At 42.8% G+C, this 5,125-nt stretch overlaps 1 non-coding gene across 1 annotated transcript; it reads right to left on the bottom strand.

The window, feature by feature from the left end:
• Window positions 1–3,423: 3,423 nt before the first annotated feature.
• Window positions 3,424–3,552, bottom strand: LOC114236852 (small nucleolar RNA SNORA70). Its single transcript, XR_003622701.2, has one exon. It is a non-coding gene; the product is annotated as a small nucleolar RNA SNORA70 (small nucleolar RNA).
• Between the last annotated feature and the right edge of the window lie 1,573 nt (window positions 3,553–5,125).

Here is a 5,125-nt window from a genome sequence, read left to right as displayed (position 1 = left end):
CCTGTGAATAAATCATATTGCATGGTATGGGGAACTTTTGGCTGCAGATGAAATTAAGGTTATTAATCAGATGACCTTGAGCTAAGTAGATTATTCTGTATTAGCCTGGTGGTCCCAATGTAATCACAAAGTTTCTTATAAGTGAGAGAGGGAGGCAGGAGGGACAGTGTGAGGGAGATGCAGTGTAAGAAAGACTTGACTGCCATTGCTGGCTTCGAAGATGGAAGAGACCATGAGCCAAAGAATATGGGCAGCTTCTTGAAGCAGGAAAAGGCAAGGAAACAGATTCTTCCCTAGAGCATGAGAAGGAGCACAGCCCTACCAACACCTTGTTTTCAGTCCAGGGAGACCCATTTCAGACTTCTGACTCCCAGGACTGGAAGATAATAAATTTGTGTTATCTTAAGCTACTACGTTTATGATAATTTGTTACATCAGCAATAGGGAACTAATACAACAAATGCAACTCTGGGTCTGTATGTATATATACATACACATACATATAATTGCATATGTTGCACATACTATATGCATATCTGTGATTTGTACATAAAATGAGTAATTTTCTTCAGCACCCAGGAACCATTTTTCACCCCTGGTGGCAATATAGCCTCTGTTGAGAATGCATGTACTAGGCTGTGAGAACAAGAATCATCCTGGTTTTGACCACTACTGTAGCTCCTGTTCCTAGCATAGTGCCTGGCACATAGTAGACACTCAATAAGTATTTGTCGACTGAGTGAGTGAATGAATAAATGGATGAATGGCTATGAATGACTTGAATTAAATAACCTGCTTATGAAAAATAAAAAGGGCTAAAGAACTCCGTGTTGGAAGTGAGTGAATCAATGTTTTTGAATAACTGTGAGACTGTAGTGCTGTGAACGCTGTTCATCTCCACAGATTTATCGATGTCCAAGGGCACCTGTAGCATTGGGTTAAAGTGATCAAAGCACCAGCAGGAGGGGCCTGGCAATGTTGGCTCTGGGGTGTGCAGAGAGCACAGCAGTAGGCAAATGGCCTCAGTCTGCCTGAAGTCTGGGGGTAAATGGATGAAGTAGCCTCACGTATTTGGAAAAGTAATCAAGATCTACTGTGAACTGGTGAAACTTCTTGGTTTATCAATAATCAAGCTTTCTATATACCAGGCTCCTTTTCTGTACTATACACAAAACCCAGGTGGAGCCAAGAGCTTCAGGGCATCTATATACCAGGCTCCTTTTCTGTACTATACACAAAACCCAGGTGGAGCCAAGAGCTTCAGGGCAGATGCTAACCCTCTTCCCCTCCACCTGTCAAGTGTCCATTTGGAAGGAGTTTTCCAGGGCTAGGATTTTGGTGGCCTTGCTTTTGTAGGAGAACCTACATCCCCATGTGGTTTTCTGGCCACCTCCCTGGCTCTGCGGAAGGTGCAGGCTCTTCCCGGGGCCTGCTCTGTGTCTGTCTTGTGGCGATGACGGGAGCGCTAAACTCCTTAGGGTGACAGGCCATGCTGACTTTGGTTCTGCCCCTGGCGCTGGTGAGTTCAGTACATTCCTTCCTGACTCTTCTAGAGATGCTCTATGGGACAGTCAGGCAGAACCAGCCAATCAGGGTGAATCCAGGGCGATGAAGTGTGGAATGTGTTGAGCTCTGCACTTCCATGCCAATGGGGACTGGGCAAAGTCTGGAGGATTGTTGGGAGGGGGCTGGGGGTGTTTGGGGAGGTGGCCGATGTGGGAGTGGGGCACAGTGCAGCACAGGAGGCCTCTGGGGGAGTAATTTCTCAGGCCTCAGAGCCTCTCTTGGCAAAGTCCATCACTTCACTTGATCTCACCACACGGCAGTACTGGTCTCCAGGGCCTATGCATAGCTAACAAGGAACACTTGTCTGGCGTTCGTGTTTACAAGTAACTTTCCTGTGTAAGACCTTGGGATGGTGAGTCTTGAGGGGGTCTGGTCTAACCTTTCTGTGGTTGTTTTGTTTCTGTATTTTAGCAATCATTGATTCCAATGCCTACTATGTGTGATGATAACAGCAAACAAAAACATTTGGATTGCATTTTCTATTCAACATATTTTTTGACTTCCATTACCTAATTCATATCCAGTCCTATGAGACTGGATCTTATGCCTTCACTTTTCAGATGAGAAAACTAAAGTTTAGCAAAGCACGTGAACATACACTGTTCATTAGGCTATGGAAAATAATAGTATGATCTACCAAAATATGTATGTACTATAAGTGCTTTTATTCCTTTAATTCCCAGAGCCCTGCGGGTAGGCATTATTATTACTCTTAGTTGACAAATGTGAAAATTGAGGTGCAAGATGGCTAACAACTTTCCCAAGCTCAGACAGCTACTAAGGAGAAGCAGGATTTAAACTCAGGTAACCTGGTTTCATAAACTATAGCTTCAACCACTCTGCCATTCTGCATCCCTACAAAGTGGTATTTCCAGTGCTGAATTCCACACCCTTCTTTCATCTCTACCATGGTACCTTTCTATGCCAGGCAATCTGAGAAGGAAAATGACATTGTTTCTGCTTACAGTCTGGGTGGGCGAGTTAAGTTGTGCACCGGGTGATTTTCAGGGCAGAAGGCCATATGTACTAAGCAGAGGTCAAGGGGAGCTCTGAGGGACCATGAAGAGTGGCCCAAGAGACTTATACCTTGTGGTCTCCACAGCCCCTTCCCTGCTGATCTTGCCCATGCTGTCCTCCCAGTCCCAAATTCTCTCTTAAGTGGAGTAGCCTTTGCAGTTGTCTGGATTAGTCATTTTGACTTCAGATTTGGGGGTCTGGGGGCCATGCCTCTGGGAAATTTCTCTTAGAAATTTTCCACCATATGCAGCATGACCAGAAAACATAGAGGTCATCAGCAAGCAAACTGCTCAAAAGAAGTATCCTAAACTGTCTTATACCAGGTGCCTGAAGACAGAGATCCTTTGGGCTCTGGTTTTCCTTTGCTGGTTTCTTGGAAACTTGGAAGGATCATCTGTTGCTGCCTCTGCTAGGTGCTGCCTTTTCTTTTTCTTTACTTTTTGACAGGAAAGTAGGATTTATTGGTGGGTGTAAGGCGGGAACAAGGCTCTCATGAGTGCAGGGCCTGCCATGTGTCCAGGGGGCCATGATTAGGGGTATATTTGACCCCACAGCCATCTGGGATGAGCTGCTTTTCTGTCACCATGTTTTCAAATTCATCCGCATTAAACTTAGAAAATCCCTACTTCCTGGAGATGTGGATCTTCTGGGGGCCAGGGAACTTGAACTTGGCCTTGACCACATGCTCCTTGTTCTGCAGCTTGTTCTGCAGATGGACATTATGACTTCGCCAATGTGGACCCTGGCCACTGTGCCCTGGGGCTTTTCAAAGGCACCACGCATACCAATCTGGAGCCTAGATTAGGGACAGCATGCCAGACATAAATGTCCACTGGAAAGGGCTGTCTCCAAGGTTCCTCAGGGCAACCCATGCAGGCAACAGGCTGCATACACTACCTAGGAGTTTGCAGCCATTGCACACGAGGCCTCCATGGAGGAAAAGAGCACAGTCAGTTTAATTGGCTGCAAATAGGTGCTCCCTTTTCTAATCTTGGATTGAACCCAGCACTCCATGGCTACTTTCTCCCAGCCACTAGCCCAACTTAGCCTTGACATGCCCCCCTTGGACATCATTTTCTAGATTGAAATACAATCTTTTGTCTATATTTTGCAAACTCCAAATTAAAATATGTAGGTTTGGCACATATTTATATACTTCTGGGAGTAATGATTTAAAATATTTGAAATTAGAGGTGTCTTTAATTTCTTAAACATATGGTTACTGCCACGCTACCACCATAATTTTGCCAGAATCCCTACAGTCTGGTTGCTATAATCATCTCTCTCTTTTGTTAGCCATGCAAGAAACTCTATTTTCTTCACTGGACTTCTCTCCCCTTTATTTCCTTGCCCACCCTGAGTCTATGCCTTTGTCATCACAGCTTGAAACTCCTGGACCCTTGACCAATCAATGCCTTTATATGAGTAGTTAGGGGACATTTGTTTATTTAGTGTGGGCTTTAAAATTAGTTAGCCCCTCCAAGCCAATTGGCATATAATTTGTTTGGATATTTGATATTTGGGAAATAAGTTACATAGAAGTTTATCTCATTCACTGGTAATGATCTTGGATAGTCTTGCTTTGTGTCTTATAGCAAGAAGGTGATAATTTCCATACATAATTGTATCACTAAGTAATATAAAACCATTTGATGTCATGTTTGCTTAGCATTTTGCTCTTAACCTCTATGTAGGTTTTAGTACGTGTGTTAGAGTTATTTGTTTTCATGTCTGTTTCTCCCATAGATGGTAAGTTTCTTACAATCAGGAATCCTTCCTCATTCATCTTTGCATTTTCAGTCCTAGCATGGTGCTGGGAACAAAATATGTGTCCAAAAAGTGGTGTAGAAAAAATCAGATTGATGTCTTTGATCAGTTTCATAAATGATCTACTATTATCACTCACTGAGTCATAACTATATATTTATGTCTCCTTTACCAACCATTAAGTTTCTGGCTTGGGCCATTTAGTAGAAACTATAGATTAAAATGAACAGTTATATGCCAACAAGTTGGACAACCTAGAAGAAACGGATACATTCCTAGAAACATACAACCTACCAAGACTGAATCATAAGGAGACAGAAAATCTGAACAGACCAACTACTAGTACAGAGATTGAATCACAATCAAAAACCTCCCCAAAACAAAAGTCCAGTACCAGAGGGCCTCACTGGTGAATTCTACTAAACATTCAAAGAATTAATACCAATCTTTCTCAAACTCTTTCAAAACATTGAAGAGGAAGGAATGCTTCCAAACTAATTTTATGAGGCCAGCATTACCCTGATACCAAAACCAGAAAGGAACACCACAAGAAAAGAAAATTACAGGCCAATATCGCTGATGAACATAGATGCAAAACTTCTCAACAAAATATTTGCAAACAGAATTCAACAATACATTGAAAAGATCATGCACCATGATCAAGTGGGATTTATTTCAGGGATGCAAGGATAGTTCAACATCCACAAATCAGTCAGTGTGACACATCACATTAGCAAAATGAAGAATAAAAATCATATGATCATCTCGATATGTG

This window comes from Balaenoptera acutorostrata, chromosome 17 (genome assembly GCF_949987535.1).
Source record: "Balaenoptera acutorostrata chromosome 17, mBalAcu1.1, whole genome shotgun sequence".
Lineage (NCBI taxonomy): Eukaryota > Metazoa > Chordata > Mammalia > Artiodactyla > Balaenopteridae > Balaenoptera > Balaenoptera acutorostrata.
Note: the sequence above shows the minus strand (reverse complement) of the source record. Positions and strands in the feature narration are given on the sequence as shown.